This window comes from Buteo buteo, chromosome 1, assembly GCF_964188355.1.
Source record: "Buteo buteo chromosome 1, bButBut1.hap1.1, whole genome shotgun sequence".
Lineage (NCBI taxonomy): Eukaryota > Metazoa > Chordata > Aves > Accipitriformes > Accipitridae > Buteo > Buteo buteo.
This window is the reverse complement of record NC_134171.1, coordinates 37,657,265-37,667,952: the sequence shown is the minus strand read 5'-3', so window position 1 is coordinate 37,667,952 and position 10,688 is coordinate 37,657,265. Positions and strand designations below refer to the sequence as shown.

Sequence of the window (10,688 nt, the reverse complement as noted above, 5' to 3'; positions counted from 1 at the left end):
TGTTTCTTTCAAAACTGCAACGATTGAGATGTGAAAAACTAAAAACTGTATAAAAATTGGTAATGTCTTACATAAATAGTTCTGTTACATGTGCTTGCTGTGTTTTAACAACAAATTAGAAATATTTAATTGATTTTTTTTTCTTAGTATAATTTGCACTGGTGCTTGCTTGTATGAGGGATATAACACAATAAATTAATTGTACACAGCAGTCATTATACCAACTGATATTTCTTCTTTACAGGTGAAGATAAATTCTTAGCTCTTCGTTTTTGTTTCCCTTCCTTCTTCAGTATGTTATGTCATGAAGATTACCAGTGGTAAGCAAGTCCAGCAAAAAAATTCATGTTTGTGAGCACTGGTTATTGGTGTTCACCACAGCAGCCCAGAAGGACAGGGCTCTGAGCTGGACAGTAACACCTGCTGGAAGAAATTTTTTTAAATTCATTGGATTGAATGAAATGCCTCTTCTGCTCTGCTCCTTGGTTTCCTTCCACACTATACCAGTAGATGTGGGAGAATCCCAAGCTTTGACTCTCTTTCCAACAAGGAAAATCACCAAAAATTGTACAGAGCACGGTGTTATTGGTTGTTACTGGCTTGAGACAAAACATTGGGATAAAGGAGTTAATTACTTCAGTTTCTTAGTTAAAAATCTTGGTCTAAATGAGAGCTACTGTGCCTGTTGATCTGTTGAAGGTAGTCTACATTGAGCTTACCTTGTCCTTTTTTGTCTCTTGTTTATAAAAGCTAAATAGCTGCAGTAAATTGCTGAAGTTACAGGCTTAATTTCTAGATATGCCTCCTGTATGCTGGCTGTCCTACTCTGTCACAGCCTTTGGGGAGGTATTTTGTCCTGAAGAGGCAGGCTGGCTTCTAAGACTTTAGTGTTCATTTAGGCATTGATACCATGTGTAGGTCTAGACTATGGCAGGTACTAAAAGATTCTAATAAACGTGTAGGCTCCTTTGCACAACTCCAGGGTAACAAGATATTCTTAGGTGTCTGGTAAAGGGAGCAATTCAAGCAACTGTTTTTGTGGTAGAATTTACATATACTCTATATATTCTAAATGATAGAGCAATTTTTACAAGCTTAAGAAAGGGATTTTTATTTTTTTTTTTAAACCTCTGGCAAGTGTGCTGCCTGTATATTCGACACAGAGGGGAACACTGGGAACACTTCAGATAAGCGACTGTTAGTCTACTCTCCTAGCAATTAACATAGCATCTACTGCACTTACAGATGGGAATAATACGAGCTGCAGTCCATGAAAGGCAGCTGCAGGCTCTCCTTAGCCACACAACCTATAGAATCATAGAATCATTTAGGTTAGAAAAGACCTTTAAGATCATGGAGTCCAACCATAAACCTAACACTGCCAAGTCCACCACTAAACCATGTCCCTAAGCACCATGTCTACATGTCTTTTAAATACCTCCAGGGATGGTGACTCCACTGTTCCAGTGCTTGACAACCCTTTCTGTGAAGAAATTTTTCCTAATGTCCATTCTAAACCTCCACTGGCACAACTTGAGAGGGGAAGCATTGTAATCTTTCATTCTCACTTAGGTGGTCATCTTCCTTGACCATCAAGTTGATTTCAGCCAGAGGAAGAAAAGAATGAAATAGATGGGTGAAAATAGTTAGATGCTATGCTCTGCTGTATTAACTGGCAGATTTTTTTACTGTCAAAGAATACTTTAGCTTTCTTCATTGTTAGACACAAACTTGTCGTTCAGTGCAGTAGCCTTCAATTGGGTACGTGTTAGAGTTCAATAAAATTTCAAGTTAAAAAAGTTCTAACCAGTCATCTTTATTTGGAAAATGAAGCATTTGTTATAGTACAGATCCTTTGTGTGTGTATTTAAAATAAGCTTTCTTGTTTTAACAAAAAAAGTAATTCAAGTAAACAGTAATTAATCCCTTAAATGCTATATTGCATAACTCTGTCATGCTCTGACAAATGCCATTTTAAAATAAAACTGCATGTTGTGTGTGTATATATTGACAGCCTTCCACTGTACTTGTTAATCACAAGATTAAAGAGGAAGTGGCAGTGAATTTACAGTCTTTTCAAAAAGGCCTGAAGGGGAGTATTCTCAAATGTTAGTCTTTGGAAAACAGGTGATTATACTGCTCATATTTATTTTTAATAAATGTTTTTCAAGCACCACTGTTTCGGAGCATCAGTACCAGATTGCCTGGTTACAATACGTATGCTGACATCTGTCTATTTTATAATTAAACATAGGCCTACTGTACATCAAGTATCTGAAATAGCTACAGCAAACATGAGTGCTGGTACTGTGTGTGTAGCCACTGAAACTTGTCATTCCTTTGTGCTCCTGTTATTTTTGTACTCTAAGCTAAACAGACTAACTGCTGCTAAGAAGCTGTCAGGGGATGCATGTCAAACGCTAGGTGTATCATGCGATCGGACCAGTGCTGGGATGGAAAAGTCAGTGGTTGGAAAGGGGGAAAAAAGTGACCTTTTTTCTCTCAACATTTTCTTTACACTGAAAGGAACAGATGAGTTTCTGAATTATTCACAGTACTGAAAGCTTATAATTGTTAGCAACAGTGGTAGCAGCAGAGTGTAGACACAGGGGTTGGGTTTTTTTGTTAAAATGCCTGATTCTGAAGCTCGTCAAAGGATTCATTTCACAAAACTGTCTCTGGGAATTTGGATATTTAAGGTCTGTGGGAGTGAGGGCAGTTTCTTCCAAAGGATCAAGAAAGAGAATATTTTCTTCTTACATTTGTAAGGATCTCTGTTGCAATACAGGTTAATATTATCACAGGTCTTATGCAGTAATGGAACAAAGCAGCTCCGTGAAAAGGGTTTGTTGTTTCAGGAAGTAACCTCCGTGAGTCAATTACAGTGTTAGTAATAAAGCATATCTTTTAACCACAGTACAATTACTAGATACATAAATTACCTATCTATCTAAACAAATAAACCAATTCCCATCGTAGTAAAATGTACTTCAAACAAAGATAGGCAGCAAGATTGTTTTGGTTATAACTATGTGATGGAAGGTAGGGCTTTTCTTGATGTCATGTAGAGTTTTGCATACTTAAAATACAGACTGTTTATAGTTTCCTTGAAGTAGTTAGCTTTTAATGATACAATGTTTAAAATTCTTTCATTTCAGTAGGTCAAATTTAATACTATATTCTCTAAAGTTTCTTCTCCTTTTTTTATTCTTAAAGCTGTTGATGCTTGTTATGAATTTGGAAGTGAGCACTTGGATGCAGTGTGTAATAATTATGCAATGATTTAGCATGCATGTCATTAGCATCTGATTGATGAGTGTTTGTCGTAGGACACTATTGCCCAAATGAGAACTTGTGTGGCAGCATCCATTACTATCATTACTCTCTACTACATGTTACTAAAGACAAAGGTTTTGCATATGGAGAGAGTAAGGAAAAAAAATGGAAAGTGGCAGGAGAGCTAATCATCTACAGCTCTCAGGAACCCATGTTTTTTTTAAATCATCCAAAGCTTTTACAGTTCTCTATTTGCTTTTGAAACTATTCCTTGTGGATGGGAAGATGTGCTTTATTGATACACTCTGAATCTTCTTAAGATAAAAGGGCATATGCCATAGATAAAGAACTAAGAATTTCCTAGTAGTCCAGTTAACGTTTTAACAGTCTAATAGCCCATAGTAATGTAGAAAAGCCTCTTTAATAATACATTTAAAATTGTTAAACAAAACTTCCAAGTGCCTGCCCTTTTTTTGGTGTTATGCTCACCCTTCCAGTGTTCCTCTGGGTTGTGAGGGTGGAAACAAAATGGCGGCTGTGTGTGGGTGTTTCCACGAAGTCACCAGCGTTCCCTGCCCTCCACTGCAGGGAGCGTGGTGTTCGTGCTGGGGCTGGCTTCCTCCTTGACCTTGGTCCACTTGGGGCTGGTTTTATGTTTTATTGCAGCCTGCTTTATTCTTATCAATTCCCAGCTCAGGTTTTGAAAGTCACCCGAAAGCCTCCCCTGGCCTCAGCTGACATGAAAGGCTTCTCTCTCTGTTACCCAGTGACTACTGTGGGGCATCAGACTTTCCCCCTGCTCGTTTCAGGGACAGGCCAGGCAATAATTGCTCGACCACCTGGCAACTGTTAAAACCAGCTGGGGTCAAGACAACCCCAGAGAGCTCCTGAGATCCTGCACTGCCAGGTCGGTGCCAAGCCTCTGGCCTTTCACTAGCATTGGCAAGAATCGTATTTATTGGGCTACCTTGCATATAGAAATACAGTTAGATTAAAGCCTTCTGAAATCATGAGCATCTGGCTCATATTTCCTGTCTGAGGGAACAGTGTTGGTCAGCACTACCAAATGCACTCAAACCAGACTGACTGAAGAGCTGCAGGTCAGAAAGTTCATATTTAAACCTGGCTAAAAAGATCTTTTTTTTAAATGATGAAACAAAGTAGGTACAAGCAATATGCTAATGATGTGCTGCCTATTTTCTCCAAACCCTATCAAACTCCTCCTTGTTGCTCTTCTGGCTTCGTGACTCTCCCGTGTGCCACACAAAAGCCCAGCTTCAGCAGGAGACGTGTGGGATGATCCCATGTGCGTTCGGGCCTCTTCAGCTGAGAAGCACTGGAGCACAGGTTTGCTCCTCTGGCATGAGTGTTTGAATGAGGCCATCTGCAAAGGGGAGAGAAGTGAACACTATTACAGTTGCTATTGCCCTTCATCTTGCTTTTTTAAAAACATAAGAAAAGCTGTTCTGTTTGATTTTATATTTTTTTAATAAGTTTTAAACCGAATTTCTTGTAGGCATCTGCCAAATCTTGTTGGCTTCCTCTTCAGTCAATAAAGAGACATAGACTTCCTCAAAAGACTCCCAAGTCTTTTTTTTCTGTTGTTGCGTGAAAACCCAGACTCTAGAATTTTATCACCAGGATTCTGGCAAACAGTACTTTGTGAATCTGAATTACATCTCATTTGATGAAGCCAACCTGCTTCATGATTTTATGGATAAGGCATTCAGAAACAGAGACTGACAGATTGCTTTCTAAGAAAACTGTATTGTGTCCTATCACAAGTGTGGCGCACACTGAACTGGTATGCTTAAGCTTTCAGGACTGACATCCTGGTGAGGTAAGATACTACTTCATTAGTTCCTTATATTGTAGCTGTTACTGAATCACTGTGACACAATCTCTAACAATTCTACTGGACAGTCAGTGCCCTTTAATTAGTCACGTACCAGCCAGTAGTGTTTTGTTGTTGATGCCATGTTGTTGTGAACAGTAACTAAATGCTTAAATAGGAGGTGGAAGATGCAGCTTCACAGCAATGTTTTTGACTTGCTGATAGGCAGAACTTCTCTATGAGGCAGTAGCTCCTGCTAAATCTGGCACCTGTGCCAAAAGCTACTGTTTTCTCCTTCAGGTACACAGGAACGTAGCCCTGTGGGGATAACAGGTAAGACAATACAGAGCAATACATAGTTAGGAATATTTCACTATTATTAGTGATGCTGGTTTTGTTTCCATAACAAATTTCATTTTAATTGAGTAAATACATAAAAGGAATTTGGAGGTAATTAGTTTTATGTTTTTCTAGCTTTGAAGTCCAAAACCAGCATAGAATTTATCTCCGCAATGGCATTTTGCACATTTGACTAATTGCTTTGTCACCTAAATTTAAAGATTTCCACCCATGTTTATTTGGATGGGGGAGATTCCCCTGGGTTTTTTCAGGGTAGGGGGAAGAGAGACTTTTTAAAAACTGAACTTACATAGTTACAAGAACATTCCTGCCTTGCCCCTTCCTCCAGTACTCCCTGGTTATCTTGGTTTGGTCACTTTTACCATAAAGACCTCATTATTGTGAAGAGGCAAATTATCAGTATTAAAGTGTTTTGGAATACACGATTGCTGAAGGGGTAAGGGAGTCAGACTGGTGATGTAAATTTCCCAAGCTGGCTTGACTTAGGTTAGCTACATAGTGGTTTTTGTTACTTCAGATTCAAAAGAAGGTGACTTCTAATAACACTTTCCCCACAGCAAGTCCTTCATAGGTGCTTTTTATATATATGCATATATATATAACATTTGTTTTTATATGGATATATATTTATATGCACACGTACACATTTCACTATCTTTGTAATGTTCAATTCAGCTTTTTAAGCATTAGGGAAGCAATATCTGCACATCAGTTAAGGTCTGATGGTTATGTGCCTAGTCAGGCCACAGAGCTATAAAATGTCTCCTCACCTTTCCAATCTCTCTTTTACCTGCTTTACTCTAGCCTCCATCACTGTACTTCAAACTGTGTGCAAGTCTGTCTTTCTCTATTACAGTTGTGCTTGGTGATTGTAGGTTTGCTTGGGGTTTTTTGTTTTGCTTGCACTATTTGCTGTCTGTGTGTGAGAATTCTTTGATATACTTAAATTCAGTTATATGGAGATCCTAACTGATGTAAAGGAATACTAAGATTTCCCTTATCTCTCCTCTTCCCCCATATGGAAGATAAGCTCCCTAAGTACTGGCATATATCCTATGTTAAATCTTTTTCTTTCTGACACCTGCTTCTTGGAAACCCCAATTAACTTGCACACACACAAATTGTATCACTAATCTTGCCCAACAGTTCCATGCAGCACAGCAAGGCAGTCTGTATGAATTGGAGGTGTGGAGTAGCCCATTCATTGTTCTCAGCTGAATGAGATGCCCTCCCCCCCCCCCCCCCCAAAAATGAGTATGTCCAGAGATGATAGCCAAGTGGTGTGAACCCCTTCATTCACCCTGCTGGGTGTCCTCATCCTTTCACCTGGATGCGTTAAGAGCCTATGATATTCATCAGACTGGCTCCAGTCTCAGGGCTTATCTACATCAGTGGTTTTAAAAGTGCACTCTTCTGTCAGCATCGCTGCATCTGCACAATAAATTTTGCTAGCTTAAGCTATGACTTCTAGTCATATTCAGACTTCTAGTAAATTCAGTTATGCTGGCAAAACTCTTCAGTACTCTCTCAGTACTGTGCATTTTTAAGCATGTTCCTCAGCTGTGCAAATAGAGACAAGATTTTGATCCCACCAAGTTCAGGTACAGGTGCTGGGCATTTTCTCCCTTTTCTGATGCCTGTGTTTCTTCAGTCCTGGCCCACCCCTCAGGAGCAGGAGAGAAAGAATTTTCTTAAAAGTTTAAATGCTTCTGAACATAGCTAATGCAGCTGAAGGAACTTCTCGGACTTCCTACTATGCTATAGGGTCCTTCGCTTTAGGATGGACTTGAGCGTCTCTCTCTACTCCACTGCGTAGATCAAGAAACCCCCCAGATCCTGTCTTCTCATGCCCTCTTTTTGTTCCCACAAAAAATCTCAAGTATCAAGACAATTCAGGAAAAAGTTAATGCTTGGAAGAGCCTATACTGGAACGACATTTGTGTCCTTAACTATAGAGTAAGAAAATCACAAATAGTTTCATATTAGGTATAAAGCCCTGCAAATAATGAATTAGTAATAGTTCCACTCTGTTTCGTATTAAAATGGAATTGGAAGTATTTGAAACAGGATGGAAATTAACTACCTGCTTATCCACCCAGGTAATCCATATGAACTTTTCTGAGGCATCTTGACTGTCACTGTGGGAAAGATTCTCTTCCTTGTTCTGCTTGTGTTTCCCGTGTCCTGTAAATGGGTGGAAGCCTGTAGCGTTCCTGACTTTCAGTCTTGCACCTGTGCTTGCTAAACTTACTTGGTAAGAAATACAGTTACATGTGGTTTAGTTCTGGTGTAGCTGAACTGCAGAGCTTCTCTGCAAACTCAGATCAAAAAGGGTTTCATTGATAATTGTTAAATATTTTCATTATTCAGTTACAATTAATTGTCCATGTATTTTGAGTCCAACTTTCCATTTATTTTATTAAGAGACTTTTTTAAAGGATAGAAATGGCCCATCCTTTAAAGGTCATCTTTGGATCTGTTGAAGTGAACTGTTACTTTAGTTAGAAGGATTTTTAATCAATGAATGTATTAAGAAAATCTGAGTATTATCTTAAGTGGCAATTTCAAGGATTTAAAGAAGCAACTTCCCTCCCCTCCAAAAGCATAATGTGAAGCTGCTCAACACTTACTGTAGAAGCTTGTGCTGCTTTTGCAAAATTGGGATCTTCTGGCAATGAAGCATTTTTCACAAGTTGAGACTGGCTTCTCTCAGAGATGTGAGCACAGTGGACCAGGTGCTGTCATTGGGCTCTGCCAGCAGCAGCTCTGCTGCATCCCTATCATAGAAATTTGGCAGCATGTGGAAGCACAGCTGGGTGTCTTACCTACAGGTAACACACACCAGTGGAAGAGAAGGTCAGCAGGAGGTAGTTCTTTGTCCTACTTCCCCAGCTTCCTGAAGGAGGCCTTGCATTACCAAAGGTTAATTGTTTGTTCTTTACATGCTGTTACCAGAGAGGATCTTCATTGGTGGTTGGGTAGGGCCATGCCAGAGTAGGCTGTGTGGATGCTTTCGGAGAGAAACATGGTCCTTTGAACAAAATTGCTAACTACTGTGGGAAATCCTGTGTCTCACATAGTTAGCCAAAGAAATTATTTTAAAATGCATTATTCTTTTGTTTGCCTTAATCAAAGTCTTAGTTCTGTTGAAATTGGAGGCAAAACCTGGGATGTAAGAGTGGAATGGGGTGATTACAGGACAAAAAGTTTTTGTATGACCTTTAAGATAAGGCTAAAAATCTGATGCTATGAAAGGGTTGGTTTGAAAGAGGGTTAGAACAGGGATTACAGAAAGGAAGTGATCCAGCAGGGCAAACAACCTCCAGCCTTTACTGTCTGCTGATGTTGGATAGTGCTGAAGAAGAGACAATTAGAGGTTGTGACAAGAGGACACAGCTTGTACAAAGAGGGAAGCAGGAACCTGGGGAGTATAGAGGAAGACATGACAGCTGATACAGTCTGAATAGATGGGATAGTTAAATACAGTAGTAGGGATTGCTAATGTAAACTTAATCAAGTTAAACTGTGCTTTACTACATGTTACGTAGGCATTAGTTAATAAATTTTCATGTTGCTGTTTTAGGAGTAGTAAATGAATGTTGTGACAGTATAAGTATACCGTATTCGTCGACTTTCTGTGGGGATTTTTCATCATGTTTGGGACTTCTTGTTTATGTCTGTGTGTTTTTGATTTGTTGCTGTTTTGAGAAAGGAAGTTGAGGGAGCAGGGGGATAAATTTGAACAAAACAGAGTTCTTGAGCATAAAAAAAATTGGCAGCATGCCTTCCACCTTGCTAGTCACTCTCTCTTGAGGTGAGTCACGAAATAATTCTCCACGTTTCCAGGCTGCAACAGTATCCTAATTATAATGTGATTGGGACTCAAAAATCTGGTTACCCGTCAGATCATTGTGAAAAGAAAAATCTTGTGAATGTCTCCTGTTCATGTGGAATTTCAGCTTTCACTGTGAGAAGCTGTACATGGAAACCAAGGCTGATGGTGCATGTGCATCCCATGTCATGCAGCCACAGCAACAGCTTTAGCACCTACCCTTCTCTATTCTTTCTTCCCTCTCCTGTGTGTCCTCAATGACATCCTCATTGCAGTTTCCTCAGGTCCTCCTTTCATTTCCAGACACCCTCACAATGATATTTTCAGCTCAGCCTTGTGACTGTATGCCCAGCTCTTGCATGTCACATGTAATATACTTCATTTCCCTTATAGTGATTTGAGAGATATATTATTTTTGAAACCTCACTACTGTCAAATTGTTTGAAATTAACTCTGAGCTGTTGAAGGGGGAGTTGAATGATCGACAGCCTGTTTAGATGGTGAAGCTGACATGCTGATAGCTTTGTTCTCCAAACAGAAATGCAGAAACCATTGTGCTGTGGTCTCTGCTTGGGGACTCAGGGACTGTTGCACCTTTGCTGATGCTCATGGCTTGTTACATGTTGTTCCTGTGTCAGGTTCTGCATCCCACTTGTTTTAGTTTTAAAAATCCCTAGATTTCTGTGGCTTTGTTCCAGAACAAAAGTGGACTATGCAGAAGAGCTCTGAACAGGTGCAAAAGTAAACTTGGGAGATACCATTCAAGAAGGAATTATACTCACGTAAATCAGGAGACCATTGAGATAGGTTGAGTAAGAACACGGAGGAAGGGGAATCGCGTAAGACATGGGGGGGGGAGGAGATGATGGCATAAAGAATGGATTTTGAGTTTAAAGGAGTGGAGGAAAGTATTTAGGCCTTTATAGTTGCTGCTGAATAATGAATTACCCAGTGCTGACTCTCTCAGAGTTTATTACTTTGCTGTGAAGTAAATGAAGTACAAAGTTTCTCCCTTCTGAAGTTTTCTTTGTTCTCTTCCTGTGCTCATTTTTTCCTCTTTAAACTCTTCTCTCTTTCTAGGCTTGCTGTGTCACTTCTCCTCCCCAGTGTTGCCATACTGAGTGCTAATGATTCTGTCTCCCTCCGCTTTCTGTCCAGAGCTCATTTTGGTGTTCATTTTTTCTTTATACCACAGCATTTCTGCTCTGTTAACTTCCTTTGTCTCTCCATCTTTTCATCACATATTCTTACCCTCATTCTTTCTACAGGAGCACACCACATTATTTCACTCTTTCGGTCTTCGTGTTCTCTTTCTCACTTAGCGCTCTCAGCCCTTCAAGATAAAACACATCTTATTCAAATCCCCCAAATTAGAGGCAGACACTT

General features: G+C 39.6%; 1 protein-coding gene across 1 annotated transcript in view; it reads left to right on the top strand.

Annotated features, from left to right (window-relative positions):
* The first annotated feature begins 218 nt into the window (after positions 1-218).
* The window catches only part of TENM3 (teneurin transmembrane protein 3), a 340,888-nt gene continuing 330,418 nt past the window's right edge, over positions 219-10,688 (top strand). The window contains exon 1 of the mRNA XM_075028086.1: positions 219-320. The gene's annotated coding sequence lies outside the window, so the exon portion shown is untranslated. The remainder of the gene's footprint in view (positions 321-10,688) is intronic.